The sequence below is a fragment of the Podarcis bocagei genome (assembly GCF_964188305.1).
Source record: "Podarcis bocagei genome assembly, chromosome: 2".
NCBI classification, from domain to species: Eukaryota; Metazoa; Chordata; class Lepidosauria; order Squamata; family Lacertidae; genus Podarcis; species Podarcis bocagei.
This window is the reverse complement of record NC_138126.1, coordinates 113058099-113081237: the sequence shown is the minus strand read 5'-3', so window position 1 is coordinate 113081237 and position 23139 is coordinate 113058099. Positions and strand designations below refer to the sequence as shown.

At 45.2% G+C, this 23139-nt stretch overlaps 1 long non-coding RNA gene across 1 annotated transcript in view; it reads left to right on the top strand.

Moving 5' to 3' along the window:
* LOC308580269 overlaps positions 1 to 22072 on the top strand; it is a 31978-nt gene extending 9906 nt beyond the window's left edge. Inside the window, exons 3-5 of the long non-coding RNA XR_014004768.1 lie at positions 10407 to 10554; positions 20126 to 20407; positions 21424 to 22072. This is a non-coding gene — a long non-coding RNA (uncharacterized lncRNA). The remainder of the gene's footprint in view (positions 1 to 10406; positions 10555 to 20125; positions 20408 to 21423) is intronic.
* Positions 22073 to 23139: the final 1067 nt, after the last annotated feature.

Sequence of the window (23139 nt, the reverse complement as noted above, 5' to 3'; positions counted from 1 at the left end):
ATTTTGCCAATCAACTGTGGTGTGCTTTAACTCTTCCATGGATCCACTGGTTGACTTAAACCAGGGGTCAGCAAACTTTTTCAGCAGGGGGCCGGTCCACTGTCCCTCAGACCTTGTGGGGGGCCAGATTATTTTTTTTTGGGGGGGGAATGAATGAATTTCTATGCCCCACAAAAAACCAGAGATGCATTTTAAATAAAAGCACACATTCTACTCATGTAAAAACACCAGGCAGGCCCCACAAGTAACCCAGAGATGCATTTTAAATAAAAGGACACATTCCACTCATGTAAAAACACGCTGATTCCTGGACCGTCTGAGGGCTGGATTTAGAAGGCAATTGGGCCAGATCCAGCCCCCGGGCCTTAGTTTGCCTACCATGACTTAAACCCTCACTAGCTACAGAATCTTAATATACTGTTATGCTTGAACCACTTTTCCCAGCAGTGAGAGATTCCTGGGGTCCAGCTCTGTCTCAGGTTTAATTTCTTTGGAAAGAAGTTGCCAGAGCACTATTCTGCAACCATCTTGGGCATCCCCTTATGAGGATCTTGGCTCAGAAGCCTGCATTTCCTCCGGAAAAGTTAATTAGTCTAGAAAGGATCTAACAAACAGAGACAAAATGCACTTTGAATGTTTCCTGTCCAAACTGTGAAGCACTGGACCTCCTGAAAGCGTTAATGTCCAGTCTTCTTACAGTTCCTCATCTGATCAAAGCAATTATATATCAATTGTCTATGGAGAGTCCTGATATTTTGAGAGTCTTTCTCAATACAGTGGTAGTAAAGTAAAGGTAAAGGTACCCCTGCCCGTACGGGCCAGTCTTGACAGAGTCTAGGGTTGTGCGCCCATCTCACTCGAGAGGCCGGGGGCCAGCGCTGTCCAGAGACACTTCCGGGTCACGTGGCCAGCGTGACAAGCTGCATCTGGCGAGCCAGCACAGCACATGGAAACGCCGTTTACCTTCCCGCTAGTAAGCGGTCCCTATTTATCTACTTGCACCCGGGGGTGCTTTCGAACTGCTAGGTTGGCAGGCACTGGGACCGAGCAACTGGAGCGCACCCCGCCGCGGGGATTCAAACCGCCGACCTGACGATCGGCAAGTCCTAGGCGCTGAGGTTTTACCCACAGCGCCACCCGCGTCCCTCAATACAGTGGTACCTCGGGTTAAGTACTTAATTCGTTCTGGAGGTCCGTTCTTAACCTGAAGCACCACTTTAGCTAATGGGGCCTCCTGCTGCCGCCTCACCACCGGAGCACAATTTCTGTTCTCATCCTGAAGCAAAGTTATTAACCTGAAGCACTATTTTTGGGTTAGCGGAGTCTGTAACCTGGAGCATATGTAACCTGAAGCGTATGTAACCCGAGGTACCACTGTAGACCCAGAACTCCTGAGCTCAGAGTCTCCCTTGAGGCGTCCACTACTCTCTTTCCCCCAAGTTTCCCCCACGTGTCCTTTGTTTGCTGGCACACACTCGGCCTAAAGTTTTGGACTTTCTGGCTGGGTACCTGTTCTTGCATCTCTGAACCCCCAAACTGATTCTGGAAAGCTCTTGCCGGGATCAACTCAGCCAGACTGACTTTACACCCCTGGCTCTGAGGGCTACATTTTGCATTCCCACTTCCAATGAACTGCACTTGATAATACTCTCAGAAACCAATGGGCTTGGTTGATTGATTGATTGATTGATTGATTGATTGATTGATCTCTAGGACAGCCTTTGCAGTTACCTATCAAATTGCTGTTTTGTTATTCATTCTCAATAAAACTCCATTTGTCGGGAAGCAGTGGTCTCACTCTGCTGCTCCCTGAATACTTTACAAGGACACTCCAATACTTGACTAAATGATCTGAAGTCACTCATGCTGTGCTCCTTTGATATTGGAAGGGGTGCCAGTTTGTGGGCGAGATCCTGTGCTCCAGGAGAACAGAGCCAAGGGTACAGTGGGGAATGGTTCCCATTGCTCCCATTGCTCCCATTGAGCTAAATTCCCACCAGCCAGCTGTGTTCCAGAACATGGGTGGCGCTGTGGTCTCTTGGGCTTGCCAATCAAAAGGTCAGCAGTTCGAATCCCCGCAATGGAGTGAGTTCCCATTGCTCTGTCCCAGTTCCTGCCAACCTAGCAGTTTGAAAGCATGCCAGTGCAAGTAGATAAATAGGTACCACTGCAGCGGGAAGGTAAACGGCATTTCCGTGCACTCTGGTTTCCGTCACGGTGTCCCGTTGCAGCAGAAGCAGTTTAGTCATGTTGGCCACGTGACCTGGAAAGCTGTCTGTGGACAAACACTGACTCCCTCGGCCTGAAAGCGAGATGAGCACCGCAACCCCATAGTCACCTTTGACTGGACTTAACTATTCAGGGGTCCTTTGCCTTTGATTTCTGCTGTGGGAGAAATAGCTTGCATGATAACAGAATATTCAGATGACCTGATGAAGATTCAACTATTGAGACCTATCAGCCAATCTCCTAAAGAAAAGAAGTACTTGGCAACTTTACCAGAACTATAAAGGGAATCTTAATACATATTAATACAGCAGTACATCTGGCTCTGTTAACTGTCTTTGTACAGACCCCTCCCAGTCTTATGCTACCAATAAGCACTTCGTACTATGAACTTGCACATTCCAAAGCAGATGAATTAAATTTAATAGGAGATGCAAGGCTGTAGCCAAAAAAAACATTCCTGCATCTCCTTTTCCTTTCTCTCGTATAGAATCTAAGGATACTGAATGCAAGATAATATAGCATGAAGCTGTAAATTTCCCCATTACTCCTTCTTTCTTCCTTGGCTGACACTTGCACAGTTTTCTATTCCAATTCAAAACTGTTGCAGTTCCCAAAGGGAAGAGGCTCCAATACCTTAATCATTTTAGTCATCCTTTTCCATGATCTCTTCTAAATCCTCAACATCCATGTTGAGACGGTCATCCAGCTGACCGCAATATTCTAAATCTGTAGGCACACCATAGGCTAATGTAATAGCATGGTGATACCTGTAACTATATATAATGCACAGTATATAACTATATTGGGTAATAGTCATAAAGGAAGTTAACACCAATGGGTGCTACCTACTCAATTTGCATGTAGACAATTAGATATATAGATGACTCATTAAGCTGTCATGTTAGCAACCAGATCATACTAGGAGGGCGAAAGCTCACCTTATTTTATAAATATCCACATTACAGAGCTGTTTCATATGCTAAATACATTGGTACCTCTGGTTACGGATTTAATCCATTCTGGGGTGCTGTGTGCACCCAGAAAAATCCGTAACTAGAGGCGCTGCTTCTGTGCATGCGTTTGGCGTGATAGAGTGCTTCTATGCGCACACGCGGCATCCAGAGCGCTTCTGTGCATGTGCATGATGCGCAGAGCGCTTCTGCGCATGCGGCAAAACCTGGAAGTATACACTTCTGGGTTTGCTGTGGCCACAACCTGAAGATTCTGTAACCTGGAAGTTACGCAACACGAGGTACCACTGTAAATGGCATGCATAGTTGCGCAACTTTTTGTTTCTCTGCCTCGCTTATAAATCCCTGGAGCGGAGCGGAGTGAAGCCGACTCATTTTCGGTCCTCTCACCTGGCCTTGCCCCCAGCGGTGCCACGGATTGGCTCATTTGAATGGGGGTTTGGCGGGAACCCCAATGGTCTGTGGCACTGGGAAGGCAGGCCAGCTCCAACAAACCTGGCATGTCACAAGGGGCATCGGAGGAGCTGTGCGCTGGTTCGCAAATGGTGCCCACAGTCAGAGGTGTGAGCGGTTATTGTCTACTTTCACATAAACAAATTCTGTTAGGTTTACCACTGAAGGAATTTTACTATTAATCCGTTCCTTTTATGTTGGTGTGCTAGATATTTTATTTATTTCTATTTATTAAATGCATTTATAGACAAGCCTTAATTTAAAAAAAATCCCCAGAGTGATTCAGCAATCACACCAGTTCATAACAGACAAAAAGAAAACCATAAAACCGTCTTCAATTGTAAAACAGCAACAAGGGAACAATTCCATAGACTGCTCTACAGATCAAATCTGGTGACAACCTCAAGAAGGTCTGAAGGCCAGAATGAAAAGATATATTGGTGGCTGTAACAATTTTTGCCCCATTTGGTGGCTATAAACAGTTTTGCTGCCATTAAAGGTCTTACCCAGAGGCTTTGTAATTTTAAGGACATGTTGTGTCTAAATAAAATCTAGTGTTTTCTCTCAGCTGAAAGGTCCTCTAAATTCAAAGCATCTTCTAAGCCTTAGACAGAAATTCAAGAAAATCAACCGGTGGTGATTCCGGTTTCTAACTGCATTAGTTGAAGAACTGAATAAGCTACAACGGTGCAGAGACTGTTGAAATCCTTGGATATTTCCAAAGATTGATGGATCTGTCCGATGCAGTAATTCTAGGGAATTTCCAGTTATTACTGCATTGCATAACACGGGTGACATACAGCATCCTCAGTGTGTGGATATATGTGGTCAATAGTTCAAATTTCATATGAACTTTGGAAAGCAAAGATTTCATCACGAGTGTGTCACTTAATGCTTGATGCAGCAGCTAGAATAATAATAAAATAATAATAATAATAATAATAAAATAATAATAATAATAATAATAATAATAATAATAATAATAATAATAATAATAATATCTTTATTGTCATTGCCCCCTTCGGGGACAACGAAATTACTTGACTGCTCCATAAAAACACTAATTAAACAATACAGTATAATACAGCAAGGGAGATTAGATGACTTTCAAAGTCCGGGCTTCCCATTCAGGGCCGAGATCGCTCTGGAGAAGAAGCTGTTCTTAAGACGGCTCGTTCTTGTCTTCATCGTCCTGTATCTCCGTCCCGACGGCAAGAGCTCGAAGAGACAGTGACCAGGATGCGATGGATCTTTTACTATGTCCAGTGCCTTCCTATGGCACCTTGTGGCATAAATCTGCTCTAAGGTGGAGCCAACAATGCTCTCTGCTGCCTTAACAACCCTGCACAACCCCATCCTGTCCTGGGTAGTACAGCTTCCTTACCACACACATAAGCCATAAGTGAGCACGCTCTCAATGGCACAGTGATAGAAGGCAAGCAGCAGTTTCTGCGGAAGATGGTTTTTCCTTAGTATTCTCAAAAAGTACAGTCTCTGCTGCGCCTTCTTCACAAGCCCCCTTGTGTTGACACTCCAGGACAGATCCTCTTGTAATTCAATGCCCAAAAATCCGAACGTTGTTACCCTCTCCACACAGACCCCATCAATCAAAAGTGGCTGGACGTTGCTCTTCTGTCTCCTGAAGTCCACCACAAGCTCCTTTGTCTTCCTTGTATTTATGAGCAAGTTGTTAGCTCTGCACCACTCTGTCAGCCGCTCCACCTCATCTCTATAATCCGTTTCACCCTCCCTTTCAGGGATGAGCCCAATCACAGTTGTGTCATCTGCAAATTTGACAACCCTATTACTAGGGTGAGTAGCGACACAATCGTACGTGTAGAGAATATAAAGGAGCGGACTGAGTAGAAGCAGCAAATATAGTGCAATCGTAGAATGTGGCTTGCACAGATGGGCTCATCCTCCTTTATCTTTGCTTCTAGGCATAGAACAGCACTTTAAAGCTCTCTGTCTGAGCACTTTTCTTTTTCTGCCCTGGTGCTTTCCCCACAAAACCTAGCTCTTTACTGCTGAATCACAGCCAACAGCAATCTGTTGAAACTCAAATTGCCCTTTGTGCCAATAAAATTGGTATAATAAAAGATTGGATCCAAAAGCTAACAGAATATGCCGAATTAGACGGTCTATCAGAAAAAATAAAGAACAAATCAAAACAGGAATTTGTTTCAAAATGGGAGGTTTTCAAAGATTATTTGAAAAATAAATATAGCAGTTTAAATTCTGTTGCAGCATTCGAGGAACTTCAGTAATAGTTGCAAGAAATTAGATATATTAATAAATTAGATATATAAGAAATTAGATATATTAAGAAAAAGTTTAATTATGATAAAAGTGTGTATTGGCGATAAGTAATATGAAATCGAAATATGGAATAGACGGGAGGTTGGGTCTTTAGTGTTAAGACCAATATATGTTTTATTGTTTGTTAAGAAAATTATGTGTCTATGGTTATTCCTGTGTGTAATTTGGTATTTGTGTTTTTTTGTTTTTTCTTGCTTTTTTTAAAAAAAAGGTATAATAATACAATATTCCATATTCAGCTCTAAAGGCTACTAGGGTTAATTTTTAATCTTTTATTTCAAAGAACAAAGGAATAGAAACCAAAGAGAAGGCGCGGGGAGAAGGGGGGATGTGTCAAATGGAAAAGCAGTGTAATCTTTTCTCTTTTTTTCCGGTAGAGATGGCAATAAAAGGAGAGAAGCAAACAATAAGGAATTTTTTTTTAATAACATTGGCATACCTGTAAGAATAGCAACACTTCCTTGCCAATGTCTCTCTAATATATACCGTATTTTTCGCTCTATAGGACGCACTTTTCCCCCTTCAAAAATGAAGGGGAAATGTGTGTGCGTCCTATGGAGCGAAGACGCCATAGCCCCGCGACCCTCTCCCGACTGGAGAGGTGACATGCGGCTATGGCAGGAACCTCTACAGCCCCGTGTCACCTCTCCAGCCGGAAGAGCGCGTGCGGGGAGTGTCTGCAAGCCTCGCGCACCTGGCAGGAGGTCCCACCGGGTGCGCGAGGCTTGGGGCGGCAGCCTGTCGCCCGAAGCACGGGGAGCCCTCGGGAGGGCTCCTCCTGCTTCGGGCGAGTGTCTGCAAGCCTCGCGCACCCGGCAGGAGGTCCCACCGGGTGCGCGAGGCTTGGGGCGGCAGCGGACTGCTTGCACGCACCTAGAAGCTTGGGGCGCGCTGAGCTCAGCACGCCCCAAGCTCCTGGTGTAGCGCAGCGATCCGCTAGCCCTGGGAGAGCCCCGCGGCTCTCCCAGGGCTAGCGGACTGCTTGCCGGCACGCAGAAGCTTGGGGCGCGCTGACCTCAGCCTGCCCCAAGCTTCTGGATTAGCGCAGGGGTCCGCTAGCCCTGGGAGAGGCGCCCGGCTCTCCCACGCTAGCGGAGACCTTGCCAGCACGCAGAAGCTTGGGGCGCGCTGAGCTCCGCACGCCCCAAGCTCCTGGGGTAGCGCAGCGCACCTGGGGGGGGAAATAAAAAATTTTCCCTTTATTTCCCCCCAAAAAATCTAGGTGCGTCTTATGGGCCGGTGCGTCTTATGGGGCGAAAAATACGGTATATTAAAAAAATCATAAGGTTGTCGCCACACTGCAGTTCGCTTGGCCACAGACAGGTGGCACTGTGAGCTATCGCGTGATTAGCTGCTGAGCCAGTGGGCAGCCAAGCAGTCCAGGTGAGTAGAGGACAGGAGGAAGTATCCAACGCAGAGAGATGCAGGAGAGAACCAGAGGATGGAGACCAAGTCAAACATATTGCTCAGTTTAACAGCTTGCTATTACTATCCTACAGTACTATCCTACAGTACTACCCTACAGTAGCCACTTAATGTATCTCCCAAAAGGAGGACCATGATTTACATGAAATCTGCATACAGTGGTACCTCGTGTTACAGATGGGACCCCGTTCCAGAGGCCAGTCCATAACGTGAAATGCCCGTAACTCAAAGCGCAGTGTCTGCGCAGGTGCATGGCGCGATTTAGCACTTCTGCACATGCGCGAGCGGTGAAACCCAAAAGTAACCCGTTCCGGGACTTCCGGGTTGCCGCAGGACGTAACGCGAAAAGACGCAACATGAAGCAGACGCAACGCAAGGTATGACTGTACGCTAATTTCCATGTACAACTACAAATGAAGAAATAATTTAATTGCTATCTATCATTGCAGTGGAAATATTGCACATCTCAGCTTAACAGAAAGACTTTGACTCGATAACTTGTGCACCCATTCAGTCTGCTGTTCATTCATGTGATAACCGTCAATGGGCAACTTCAAGACCCTTCCTGGTCTGGCTTGAAGGAATCATAGAACTGGGGTGGGACCACGAGGGTCATCTAGTCTAACCCCCTGCAATGCAGGAATCTTTTGCCCAAGGTGGGGCTTGAGAGCACAACTCTGAGATCTCATGCTCTACCAACTGAGCTATACCAGCACCATCCAGATTAAAGGTAAAATCTGGACTTGGACTGGACAGACCTTCAAACAGAGGGCATCTTCAAACAGAGGATTGTCCTCTATAAGGTGGGGCACATGGCGACCTGGTGTACCCCAATCCCAGCTTCTACTTTCAGCAGTCCCCATTTCCTGCATTCCACTGCTGGCTCATTACCATCATGCTAAAGTAAAGGTAAAGGGATCCCTGACCATTAGGTCCAGTCGTGACCGACTCTGGGGTTGCGGCGCTCATCTCGCTTTATTGGCTGAGGGAGCCAACTTACAGCTTCTGGGTCATGTGGCCAGCATGACTAAGCTGCTTCTGGTGAACCAGAGCAGTGCACGGAAACGCCGTTTACCTTCCCACCGGAGCGGTACCTATTTATCTACTTGCACTTTGACGTGCTTTCGTACTGCTAGGTTGGCAGGAGCAGGGACCGAGCAATGGGAGCTCACCCCGTCACGGGGATTCAAACCACCGACATTCTGATAGGCAAGTCCTAGGCTCTGTGGTTTGACCCACAGTGCCACCCGCGTCCCTAGACCACGTGCTAGAAACACTCTTAAAGGCTTTATACCCAAGTGGCCACTTCACGGCTCACAACTCATATGCAGCCCCCAAGCAAGGTCACATCCAGTGTTCGAGTAGTTCTATAAAAATGAAAAATCAGGTTTTTTTTAAACCTGATTTTATTTTACTAAATAAAAACACTTTATACGGCACAAATAAACCAAAAATTCAGATTCTCTGGTCACAGAAATCCAGACTCCCCCTATGCGAAAGGAATGAAGGATGCCAGAAAACAGACACGCCCAAACGCTGCAATGTGAGTGTGCAATAAATCTTGTGACTCCAAAGGTGCAGAAGGTCAATGCATGCAAAAACAGAAGGGGTGGGAATACATGTGCATGAAGAGGAGCTGTGTTCTTTCTTGCTGACTCATCAAGGCCTAAAGCCAACAGGCAAACCAGATCGGGGGGGCGTTTCTTCGTGGAAGCGGCACTGCTATCTAATCGGTGCCAGAACTGTTTATCTGCATGGATTAAGAGTATGCAGAGCTTGTCAGGAGTTTTTAAGAAGGTCATCTGACTAATCCCACTGCAACAGTTTGGATACATTTGGGGTTTATTTTAGAGGATCAGTGACCAAAGCATTTTCTAGATGGTGTGGGAGGCTTCTTTCACCTGGGGGGGGGGGAGAGAGAGAGAGAGAGAGAGAGAGAGAGAGAGAGAGAGAGAGAGAGAGAGAGATGAGAAACGTGTGCTGTTTATGCACTAGAAAATTGGTAGAAGTGAAAACTGGTTTAATAGTAATTTAAGGTAAAAGGACCCCTGGGTGGTTAAGTCCAGTCAAAGGAGACCACAGTCATACCTCATGTTGCGTCCGCTTCAAGTTACGTCTTTCAAGTTGCATCCCACGACAACCCGGAAGTACCCGAATGTTACTTCCGGGTTTCACCGCTCGCGCATGCGCAAAAGCACTAAATAGCGCTGCACACGTGCGCAGACGCATTGCTTCTGGATGTGAACACTTTGAGTTGCGAACATGCCTCTGGGATGGATTACGTCCGCAACTCAAGGTTCCACTGTATGGGCTTGCGGCGCTCATCTTGCTTTCAGGCCAAGGGAGCCAGCGTTTGTCCACAGACAGCTTTCCAGGTCATGCGACCAGCATGACTAAACCACTACTGGTGCAACGAAACACCATGATGGAAACCAGAGCACACAGAAATGCCATTTACCTTCCCACCACAGCAGTACGCATTCATCTACTTGCACTGGTGTGCTTTTGAACTGCTAGGTTGGCAGGAGGTGGGACAGAGCAATGGGAGCTCACCCCGTCACGGGGATTCGAACCGCCGACCTTCTGACTGGCAAGCCCAAGAGGCTCAATGGTTTAGACCACAGCGCTACCCGCTAAGCTACTGAAATTTGCCCCACACATACAGGTCTTACTCTGCGCATGCCCAGATTGGTGCCAAATTGGTTGTGGCCTGCGCGTCACCACAGAGCACTGTGAGGTGTTGTTATGCAGGCTGTGAAACAATTTGTATGAAATATGGTGAATGTTTGCTCAGGACTGCCCTTTGCAGTGTAGCTTTCTATGCTAGGGAAAAAGGAAGGAAGGAAGGAAGGAAGGAAGGAAGGAAGGAAGGAAGGAAGGAAGGAAGGAAGGAAGGAAGGAAGGTGAAATTGCAGGAGTCCTGGTGCCAAAGACTGAGAGCTTAGGCCCCTGTAACAATGCCGTTGCATCAGATCTCAGCTTAGTTTTTCTACATTTTTCCCAACACAGCACAGAACATTGCTCTTCCACAGAACACCACAGAAAAATAACAGATGTTATAGGATACTCTTGACATCCCAACAGTTCTCCATTGGGAAAACCCCTGCCACTGTTGACTCTTTGCCAACAGTGAATCATCAGAAATGGAATACCTGAGGTAAGCTTTGACTAAAAAATGTGGCTTAGCAAAGACTAATGGATAAGTCAAGGCCTGATTATTAACTAGCTGCACTGTTATTCTTGCCTGGCCACCGGCATGTTTCCTCCGCAGCTGTTGGGTTTCGCACATCTTTTCCATGCCGTGCCTTCATGCATCTCTGCCTGCGCTCTGTGTCCCCCTGTGAGACTCACTACGGTGTAGCAGATGCATTAATATTTTTCCCCCTTGCGGAGTCTAGACAGTTGTCTGCACACGATCAGACAATGTGACCGTACAGAGAAGTCTAGGGGTGCGGGGAGGCTCTGTGAACAGCAGACAACTGCAAAAACAAAGCCAGCGAGTGCAAAATGCCCACATCTCCTGACAAGCAACCGTCTCTCCACACATGAGGACTACAGGGGAGGATACTGATTATTAAAAAATAAAAAATCCCAAAGCCTCCTCACAGAATCAGTTTTGTTACAGCTCCATTGGAGAGCTGTTTTCACTGCCAGAGAGCATTCAGGGAGGAGTCATAAACATGCGTGCTGTACCTGAAATGTCATTCCTTGCCACTGCATGCTCCATGCTGTTCAGGCACATCAGCAAAACAACAACAAACCTATGATTACGTGAAACATACTCAATAAATACACAAGACGTAACTGGCTGTACTTCTGAATAAATAAGGTATACTATTCATTGTATCAGATTGTCGATTTCAACAGAAGTCTCATAAAGTTCAACAAAAAAAGCAGAAGACCCAGTGGATCAGTTCATTCTCTAGTCAGTTCATGCATAAGGTCCATACATGTATAAGTATCTATTCCACCTGTCTGTTCGTAGAGTCCAATAATCCACATGAAGTGTTGTTACAGTTCCACAGAATCTTTTCACAGAGTCTAAGACAAGGATTTCCGGAATATTAGCCTTGTTTCGCCATCCTAGGCTTCATCAGTTATACAGGCTCTAGGTAATGCAAATAAATACAATATCGTAATCTCACACATTTTTCAGCAAAAATGATATTTAAAAAACCTTAAACTACTGTACATACCATATGTAATGTTACAGGATAGTGGATCTTATAGCATAATAGTGGGCTGGCATTTTGATGATGGGTGTGAAAAACTCACGTATATGAGTAGCACTGATTCCACAACAAACATTCGTCTGGAAGCATCCACATACAGTGGTACCTCGGGTTAAGTACTTAATTCGTTCCAGAGGTCCGTTCTTAACCTGAAACTGTTCTTAACCTGAAGCACCCTTTAGCTAATGGGGCCTCTTGCTGCCGCCGCGCCGCTGGAGCACAATTTCTGTTCTCATCCTGAAGCAAAGTTCTTAACCTGAAGCACTATTTCTGGGTTAGTGGAGTCTGTAACCTGAAGCGTATGTAACCTGAATCATATGTAACCTGAGGTACCACTGTACAACTTTATCTTCTAATGGGTAGAGAATGCACCTTGCTCCTTGTTGTTTATGTCTTGGTATTATGAGGAGCATTGCTAGGAAATTAGTCCCGTTCCCCCCCCCTTCATGGAACACCACTGGCTTTCCCAGCATGCAACCTGGAAGGGGAGCCCTAGATGGGGAGTCCTCTGTGGATAAGCTTCTGACTTCACCAGCTGTTCCCATTATGTCAAGAGACACGTCCCCAGGAAAACAGCTGGCATGGACAACATCTTCAATGCCTGAGTAGGCATGGGAGAAATGCTGCTAATTATTATTCCTAGGATTCCCAAGAACATGTGAAACACTCGCTCTACACTCTAACAGAATACATAGGATCTCGTCTGCTGCTTTTGGCCTCAGCCTCATATGTCTGAAAAAGTCCAGTGACATATGAGAGACATGTTGTCTCCAATTAAACTATCTCCGGCCCCCGCTGCAAGTCACCACCCACCTTCCAGCAGTGAATTGGCTGCTAACTTCCTTCTAAGAAGCTGGGGTCTCAGCAAGCAAACACCACCCCTGATGTGGGAATTATCCAGGCAAGAGTTGTGAGCTCAGCGAAGCCTGTAACCTAAACCTTCCACCAAGGTCTGACATCACCATGTTAAGAAGCTGTCCGGCTTCCTAGCAGAGGGCTGGTCTGAAGACTAACTCCTTGCAGAATGACTCCACTGGCTACTGCTCACTCTTCTGAGTAAACATAGGTAGGATCAGGGCCAGATGACACATATTCAGAAGTTAAGATAACCCTTCCTTTCTGTCTCCCTCTTTCTAGTTGTTTTTTTTACCCAGAAAGAGTCAGGATACATTTAAAAAATAAATGAAACTTCCCACTCAGCATGGTCTAAGTAAAATATTTAGAATCTGCTGGGTGGTAAATTATAAAAAGGGACAACTTGTGATTTGTTATGTGTCGTAAATATAGCAGGGCGGGGATTAAAAATTTAATTGCATTTATACTTTGGGATAAATAAGTGTGCCACAATGATTCCCTAATTAACATCATTTTTCTTAGCTCTATTTGAGACCTCACATAATTTTTAACTAGTGCTTTTGTACTGAAATAATTTCTGATTAAGAACATATGGAGATGGCTCCTGGGAGCCAGAAAAACTAAGTTCTATTCCAGACTTTCCTACAAGCTCACTGTGACTTAGTTTACATTTCTCTTGCAACTATATTCGTGCAACAACATAGGTTTAGTGCATGTTTTATCCAGACTTCAAGGTGGTATAGGTAGCTCAGGCCTCTGGCTAACCATTCCATTGCTTGGCAAATTTCTGGTCAATAGTCTAGACTAGGTGGCTTTCATTTCCTTAATGGTTCAGGTGTAGTTGGCAGGGACGCCAACCATCAGGGGCTCTGGGTGGCCAAGCACTATGGCTTTTTTTGGCAGGAAGTCACCTGAACTCAGTTCCGGCACTTCTCAGGTGGGCACTGTTGCCATTATATGAGAACAAAGGAAGCGTTAATGGTGAGTTCTGGCACCTCTTTTTTATATAGATTAGATGATAGAGATGATAGATGATAGATAGATAGATGATAGATAGATAGATAGATAGATAGATAGATAGATAGATGATAGATGATAGATGATAGATAGATAGATATAGATAGATAGATAGATAGATAGATAGATAGATAGATAGATAGATAGATGATAGATGATAGAGATGCGGGTGGCGCTGTGGGTTAAACCACAGAGCCTAGGACTTGCCGATCAGAAGGTCGGTGGTTCAAATCCCCGCGATGGGGTGAGCTCCCGTTGCTCGGTCCCTGCTCCTGCCAACCTAGCAGTTCGAAAGCACATCAAAGTGCAAGTAGATAAATAGGTACCGCCCCGGCGGGAAGGTAAACGGCATTTCCGTGCGCTGCTCTGGTTCGCCAGAAGCAGCTTAGTCATGCTGGCCACATGACCCGGAAGCTGTACGCCGGCTCCCTCGGCCAATAAAGCGAGATGAGTGCCGCAACCCCAGAGTCGGTCACGACTGGACCTAATGGTCAGGGGTCTCTTTACCTTTAAGATAGATAAATTGAGATAGATAGATGATAGATAGATAGATAGATAGATAGATAGATAGATGATAGATAGATGATAGATAGATAGATAGATAGATGATAGATAGATAGATAGATAGATATAGATAGATAGATAGATGATAGATAGATAGATAGATAGATAGATGATAGATAGATAGATAGATAGATAGATAGATAGATATAGATAGATGATAGATAGATAGATAGATAGATAGATAGATAGATAGATAGATAGATGATAGATAGATAGATAGATAGATAGATAGATAGATAGATAGATGATAGATAGATAGATAGATAGATAGATAGATGATAGATAGATAGATAGATAGATAGATAGATAGATGATAGATAGATAGATAGATAGATAGATAGATAGATAGATAGATAGATGATAGATAGATAGATAGATAGATGATAGATAGATAGATAGATAGATAGATAGATAGATAGATACCAAGCGCCCACACAAAAAATGTTGTGGGTGCTCAGCACCCATACCACAGGGTCCCCATGCAACTTCAGAGACCCTGGAACCCAACTCCTGGTTTGATTGTTTTGTCAGTGCAGACAAAGGTTACAACAGTAACCTCTCAGGCTGGAGTTTGCGAACAAGCCCTCAAAAGATATTTGCCGGCTTTTCCTTGTGTATATCGATGACCACCACTGCCTTACAGCAACCAAGCTAAACCAAGCTAAATGAGGTGGAATGCCCATATTTCAGCGCTACACACCCAGCCCGCCTGACTCTCTCTTTCTCTCATTCTCAATTTCAGAGGCCGTCCCCCCACCCAGCTCCTCTCTCTCTGTCTCGTACATCTGTGTTTGTTATTTTTTGGCCCGCAAAGCTGACAACGTGCAATGCTGTTCCGAGTCTTCTCTAAAAGAGAGCACAGTTTGTTTAGCTGTCAGCTCTAGGTGCCAACATTTAATGTGTACAGGGTGAAAGGAAAATAAATGGAGCTATTATGCCGCATTTAGCCTTCCCATCCCATAACTTTGCATTTGTCTTTATTGCTGTCCTAAAAGTGGAGCTACAGAACACATGTTGTGCTGTGTTTCACAATCAAGCTTTGCTTTTCCTCTCTTTAGCAAACCCTATTTTTCAACGTGTTGAATGTCCCTTAATTTTGCCCTGGCTGTTTCTGCAGCAGAAACCCCATTACACATCGTTATGGAGGATAAATGGGGGTTTTTTGCTTGAGGAATGGGAAGAGTAAAAGCAAAGAACTGCATTCAGGTGGGATTACCATTCAAATACATGGTCATTTTCCTCCTCTACGTGACATAGACTGTGATCCGATTCTACGATTCTATGATCCTAAGCATGTTTACTAAACACTAAGTCCTGCTGTGATCAATGGGGCTTACTCCAAAGTCAGGATGGTTCCAGACAACGAGTTTAGTTAGCATTGATCATGAACTGTTTTCAGGGAGATTAGAGGCTACATCGCAGCAGAGCAAGTGTTATCCTAAAACTTTCCATTTTCCTGTCACTTCCCTTCTTGCAACAAGTCCAATCTTTGGGTGAAAAAGGGTCGCTCTGCTAGAGTTCCAAATCCACTTTAATTGTGCAACAGGAATTTGCCTGTATGTGATTGAATTCCACCCCAAAATACGTGCCCTGCCAGCAGTGCAAGCGTATACTCTAGTTCAGGTGTGCTCAGAATGTCAGTACAGTGGTACCTTGGGTTAAGTACTTAATTCGTTCTGGAGGTCCATACTTAACCTGAAAATATTCTTAACCTGAAGCACCACTTTAGCTAATGGGGCCTCCTGCTGCTGCCACACTGCTGGAGCACGATTTCTGTTCTCATCCTGAAGCAAAGTTCTTAACCTGAAGCACTATTTCTGGGTTAGCGGAGTCTGTAACCTGAAGCGTATGTAACCTGAAGCGTATGTAACCCGAGGTACCACTGTATTTAAATTGCCAGGGCACGAGAGAGAGGGGGCAGAGAGAGAGGGGGGAGAGAGGGGGGGAGAGAGACTGTTTTGGTCCTTTTGGAAACAGCACAAAATACGGTGAATCACTGGCAATAGAGAAGAGTGGAATCAAGGGGAGGTGGAATCAGGGGTGCCAACTTTAATAAAATATGGGGGGGTTAAGCTTTGCCCCGGGACACGGGTGGCACTGTGGGTTAAACCACAGAGCCTAGGACTTGCCGATCAGAAGGTCGGCGGTTTGAATCCCCGCAACGGGGTGAGCTCCCGTTGCTCGGTCCCTGCTCCTGCCAACCTAGCAGTTTGAAAGCACGTCAAAGTGCAAGTAGATAAATAGGTACCGCTCCGGCGGGAAGGTAAACGGCGTTTCTGTGCACTGCTCTGGTTCGCCAGAAGCAGCTTGGTCATGCTGGCCACATGACCAGGAAGCTGTACGCCGGCTCCCTTGGCCAATAAAGCGAGATGAGCGCCGCAACCCCAGAGTCGGTCACAACTGGACCTAATGGTCAGGGGTCCCTTTACCTTTAAGGTTTGCCCCACATAATCGATCACATGATGTGGCACATGCACACAATTTTAATGGCAGTGCCTATCTATTTTAGAGAGGCCTAGCCCCCTCAAATATTTTATTGGGAGGTCTAAGGGACCTCAGCTCCTAGGAGTTGGTGCCTGTGGGTGGAATCAAAGTGGCTAGAATCCTGGAAAGCAGAACTTCACACTGCAACTTCTTGTTATATATTATATATACTTCCTGGTATATATTTGCCTCATCCTTTGGCATGCTCAAGTGCAACATATATTCAGACTCATTTACGCTGGGAGCAATTTGGGTGTGTACCTGCTCTGTTCTTAAGAACATAACAGCTGTGCCACAATCAAATCAAAGGTCCACTAAAGACTGCAGATGTTCGATGTGCTAAACTTTACCGAATACGAGTGTGTGTGTGTGTATTGTGTGTGTACATATAGCTGCTGCCAATGGGTGGATCCAGATATGACTACTTCTCCCTTAAAGGCAGATTAAACTTTGTAAAGAGCTATTCATGTTTTGTTACTAAGAATACACTCAGGCTGTTTTTGGAGGACGGCCGTGAAAGACAGTCAAGCTCTGGCTCCTGTTCAACGGCAGAGCCATGGCATGCTAAGCAGGTTCTGGTGCTACGTCCTGTTGGGTCCTGATTCAAATTAAATCCCTTCTTCTTGGTTTAGCAAAAATCACAGGTTATTGCAGGGGGAGGGGAGGGTAGAATCATTTAACTTAGGCGAATATATTGATTTAACATTTAAATAAGTCAAAGCAGATTCCAGGGCGCTTTGCAAAATAGAAAGGGGTAAAATTGGGTTGTTGGAAATAGTGGTTATAGCTAGGCGAGGAGGGAATGGCATTCTGCACAAGCCTTCCTCCCTCTTTTTAGCACTGGTTAAAACATGCCAATAAGTGCCTGCAGACATTCTCAGACAAAAGGATTTGAGGTCCAGGTCTGCATGTAACCTTGAACACACCCAAACCATGCTGTATTAGATAGGCCAGTGGTTTTTAACCAGTGTGCCATGGCACCCTGGGGTGCCATGAAAGATAGTCTCAGTCTCAGTCAGCTTTATTGCACATCGCCAAAGGCTGCCGCAATGTACACAGAATTATTTGACAATTAAAAGAAAATATACTGAATTGGTAAAAAAAGACTTAAAACATTTATATTATTAAAATATTACATACTCTAAACAAAGCTATAAAAGTACCCCAATGTACAAATAAAAACATTAAATGGTAAAATTCATAAGCTAAAATCATCACATGGTCACTAATGTTAAAAACAATATCAATTAATACAGTGTGCAATTTATACTCAGAGTTGGGGACAAAGAGCATAGCCTGAGGTAGATAGATAGGATCAAATAAATTCATCTCCTTTACAGTTAATGGCTACCTTGGCTATATAATTTGCTCTAATTTTCCTAGCAGCAGTTGCAAAGAGTGCTACCCGCCAGGTCACATACTTATCTGTGTCTGCAAGGAGATATAACATCATATCAAGGGGGTTCTGGCCAGGGGACCCTGTCATTATAGGTACCAAAAATCTTTTTCTTGCATCATTATATAATGGATAGTGCAAGATATAATGCATAAGGTCCTCTACTTCAGAACATCCCCTAATGCAAACACGTTCGTTTTTTGGTATGCCTCTATGTCTCCCATCTCTATAAGCAGAGCTTATTGTATTTAGTCGTAGCTCTGTAAAAGCTTTTCGAAGCTGTGCAAAAGTCAATTCATTAAAATAAGATATGTGTTCATTGACCTCTCTAAGTTTAAAATACAATGGGGCGCATGTAGATGTGCACATAGAGTTTAGATCGTTTTTAGTTGCCACTGCCCTTATGGTTCGTTTAAAAATATTTTTCTGTGAATATAAGGGGAGTGCTTTAATCTCAGTCACTGAGAGGTTTGCATGTAACCTTGAACACACCCAAACCATGCTGTATTAGATAGGCCAGTGGTTTTTAACCAGTGTGCCACGGCACCCTTGGGTGCCTTGAATGATAGTCAGGGGTGCCCCAGGCAACACTGGCCTCTGTCCCTCTTTCCTTCCCTCCCTCCTCTCATGCACTCTTGCGTCTCTGCCTCCCAAAGGCTTGCACAGTGGTTTGTTGCAGCAGCCCTGGCTACAAGCTCCCCAGGTGAAGGTGCCTCTGGGGCTGGCTAGTGGGTGCTTCCCAGGCCCCTGTGGGGCAGTGTGAGGAGGCACCTCTCTTTGGGGCAGGGGACCGGGGTGGCAGCTGTGGCTGCCCTGAGAACTCCCAATGAGAGAGGAGAGGAGAGAAGGCTGAGAGAACGCTCCACAAGAGGTGAGAGGCTGCCGGTTCTGTAGGCAAGGGGTGACCTAACTGGACTCCTGAGCCCCACAGGGGTGCCACAGAAATAATGTAGTTGGTGAAGGGAGCTATGGACTCAAAAAGGTTGAAAACCTCAGGTTTTCAAAGGTTGAAAACCTTTCTTAGTTATTAAACGTGGATGGCGCTGTGGGTTAAACCACAGAGCCTAGGACTTGCCGATCAGAAGGTCGGCAGGTTCAAATCCCCGCGACGGGGTGAGCTCCTGTTGCTTGGTCCCTGCTCCTTCCAACCTAGCAGTTCGAAAGCACATCAAAGTGCAAGTAGATAAATAGGTACCGCTCCAGCGGGAAGGTAAACGGCGTTTCCGCGCGCTGCTCTGGTTCGCCAGGAGCAGCTTAGTCATGCTGGCCACATGACCCGGAAGCTGTACGCCGGCTCCCTCAGCCTATAGAGCGAGATGAGTGCCGCAACCCCAGAGTCGGCCATGACTGGACCTAATGGTCAGGGGTCCCTTTACCTTTACCTTTAACTAATCATAGCCAGTGAACAGGTATTCTATTCCATCCACTTTCAAAAGAGAGCTTTTCCAAGTAGGAAATGAGAACAGCATCTTTTATAACACTGTACATATTTTAATATATGTTTCCATCCACCATTGCACTGCATAATGGATCTTGTAGTCTTAAATCGACATAGGGATTGTATTGAATAGCAACTTCCCTTTCCCCCTAGAATCTTAGGAGTCATGATTCTTTGAAGGCAACTCTCTCAGATAATTAGCACTGAACTACAATTCCCAGAATTCTCTGGGGGGGAGCAAGCTGTGAGAGTTAAGCTGATGGAAAACCTGCTTAGGTTTACAGTACAGCTATCCCTTTAACAAAGCTGATAAGAAAGATCAGCATCCAGGACCAGCAGTACCTGGATATGATTGCGCTGCTCTGCATTTTTGCTGACTTCTTAGCCTAGCAGCTCATAAAAGTAGCATCAGAGATGAGACCCAGGGCTCTGCCCTGTAGCCCCATTCCTGACCCCTCATTAACAAAAAATAAAATAAAATCCTGAGAGGCTTCAAAGCATCACACTAATTGCTTAGCCTGTGATGTGCGTGTTTCTTTTGTGTGTGTTTCTTTCCTTTTTCTCTCCGCTAACTGGGTTTTTCTTCCAGACGTGAATTTGCAGTGATGTCAAATCCCATGAGCCCCACACTCAATAAAGCACAATGATGGTTTGCTTGCACACTGTAGCTCAGCCCTTTGATAAACACTGGAAATAGCTTTTTTTTTCCCCTCCCTTCCTTCTTCACCCCATCTGGAAGTAGGAAAGCCACATGGAATGGAGGGAATGGCTTTTAGCAAGTCTGACTGATTGCTCAGCGATGACCCAGCAGCCTGCAGGGTGGAGGGGAAGCAGAACAAAGAAGAAGATGGTGCTTCGTCAGCAGCATTGCTACAACAAAAGAAAGCAATGGGAAGAAAAGTCTCCAGTCAAACGTCCAAGCCGATGAGACGAATCTGAGCTCCATGTGGGCAGGGCTCACCTCACCTGCAAGGCCGAAGGTGGGGATGCAACTTCAGAGTGCCCTTTGCCATCATCAGAAAAGGTGGGTTAGGTACAAGATTGATTTCAACAGGCCCTTGTAAGAAAAAAATTAAGGTCTTATATATATATAATAAATGTCCATAAATGTACCAAGCAAACACGTACATAAATATATAAACTACATGTCTGAAGCAGTGCAGGAAGACCGTCCTGAAACCATTTTGACTCCCAAACTGACCAAATGTTTCTCTGGAAGGAGGGAGGGGGTGAGGGAACCTTCCCATTGTCTCAGGAATTAAGTAATTACCATCTCAAAGGAATGGCCAGACTACCAGAAAAGGCAATCAAATAAGGCATTATCAGATAACCTGGCAGACAGGAAAAACAACAACATTCAAATTTCTGTTGTAGACCACCTCTTCTGTGATGTATGTATGTATGATGTATGAAGGGGTGGTCTTGAGCTCCAGGGCAGGGAATTTCAAAATGTCTACATACGTACAGTGGCGTAGCGTGGGGGGTGCGGGGGGGGCGCAACATCTGGGGGGCGCACTCGCACTCGCAGCTCTCTGCCCCTACCTGGCTCACTCACTCTCTCCACGGGTTAGGGGGCGCAAATTACTTGCCTTGCCCCGGGTGCTGACAACCCACGCTACGCCACTGCATACGTAAAGGCGGGCACACCTTTGTGCTGGGTCCTCCTCCGCTCTTCTGTGTGAGGGCAGCACCCTGTTGCAACAGCTTTAATAAAGATCAGGCTTACTAGCTGCTTTGCTTCTCAATATTCTCTGGTTGGCCTCTGTTATTTTCTCCTACCGATGGAGAACCTACAAAAGACTCTATAAGGGCAGGTTTTGTTTACAACACCCTCTGGTGGGAAACAGGAGGAAAGGAAGTAGCCCCATCAAGCAGAGGAGGTTGTCCACATCAATTCTAAGAGGTTGACAAGATTAAATGTGAGCCAAGACTCCGCCATGAGACCAGTTTGTAGTTGCAGACCCCGGCACTGGAAGAGAGACTTTGTGCTGGACAAGCAATGACTTTTTCCACCTGCCTTGCCCTACCCTCCACCCCTAGGAGACTTTCCCAGACCATGGCTTTAGGAACAGCAGAAGCAGCTGGGAAGAGAGGACTTCAGGGATTTTTATTATTATTAATAATAAGAATGTAAGTTGTGTGCCCTTGTTTCTCAGTTTGACAACCTTTTACATGGATTTGTATGTTTTGTGGTACAGTTGTACCTCGGAAGTCAAACGCTTTGCAACTCAAACGTTTTGGCTCCAAAACGCCGGAAACCCGGAAGTGAGTGTTCTGGTTTGCAAACGTTCTTTGGAAGCTGAATGTCCAATGCGGGTTCCGATTGGCTGCAGGAGCTTCCTGCAGCCAATCGGAAGCTGCGCCTTCATTTATGAATGTTTTGGAAGTCAAACGGTCTTCCGGAACGGATTCCGTTCAACTTCCAAGATACAACTGTATTTTACACATTTTGACTTGCCGTTATTTTTATTGATTGTAGTTTAGTAATTCTTTATTGCAATTGTTAAGTGGAAACTGTTTAATTATTATTTGCTGGTATTTTACGGTTTGCTATTACATTCTAATGGGTTATTGAATATTGCTTTATCTGATATGTTTATTTTAAAGTTACATTTTTATTACGACTTCTTTGTATTAGATCAGATTATTCGGTGTGAGGTCTCTGCTATTTTGTTGTCTCCTCAGCTTGTAAACCGCCTTGCGTGTAGCAATATAGAAAGGCTGCATTCAAATTAAAAGTGAAATGAATATATGAAAAAAGAAGAATGTGCTGTTCCTCAGCCCTGAGAAATTGCCAGCGGTAAGCACACAGGTGGGAGAAGGAATAAGAGTGCCAGTTGGAGTATTGAATCTCCTGGCAAGGCTGAGCCCTGCCATGTCATTTTAGAAACTAAGTGCTTCAACCTTGGGTCCCCATATGTTGTACAACTACACCCATCACCCCTGCTATTGGCTAACCTGACAGGGGATGATAGGAGTTGTAGTCCATCAAATATCTAGGGACCCATGATTGAAGAGCTCTGCAAGTCTACACTATGGTGCTCCATACATGTCTATCAAACCTATTTTAAGGCTGCCCATCCTCTAGAGTAGGCTGGCAAAGTAACCTGTGCTGGAATCTGAGGAGCTGGGGAAACTGTGAAGGAGACACCGGGGGCAAACAACAGGGAATGGTTGTCTCTACTATCCTCTCCAGATGGCTGCCCACTGTTGGTGACAGAATACTAGGCTAGATGGACTTCTGGTCTGATCTCCCTCCTTCTATTCTCTTATGAGCTGCAGCTTCTCTGTGGACTAAAGGACAAGTGGAAACTTGATGAGTGAGGAAGGCAGAAGTGAAATTCTCAACAACATGAGAAAACAGACACTGTGAACTTAAAGACAAAACTCATTAGAAACCACCCCGAGGGCAAACACTCTTGACTAATGCGTTGCTAACTCCCGCTCTCTAATTATCTGCAGCCCCAAAGAGAAAGCGAGAGAGAGTCAAGCTCTTTAGACCTGTTTTTAAGACATTCATCCTTATGGTGCAACTTGTTTATGGCCCGGTTGACTGGCAGATGAAACAGTCCAACCTGGAGGGGGGGAACCAAAAAAGCTTAGAGCAGACAGATCCTAATCTACAAATTTATTCTGAGGGAAACCAATTTAAGCAGAGATAGAAATTCTACCTAAGAATGACCAATCGGTGCATGATAACAGGCAGTAAGGCCTGCTCAGTTGCTGAAAAATCTACAGGGTGAAAATTTAAGGTGT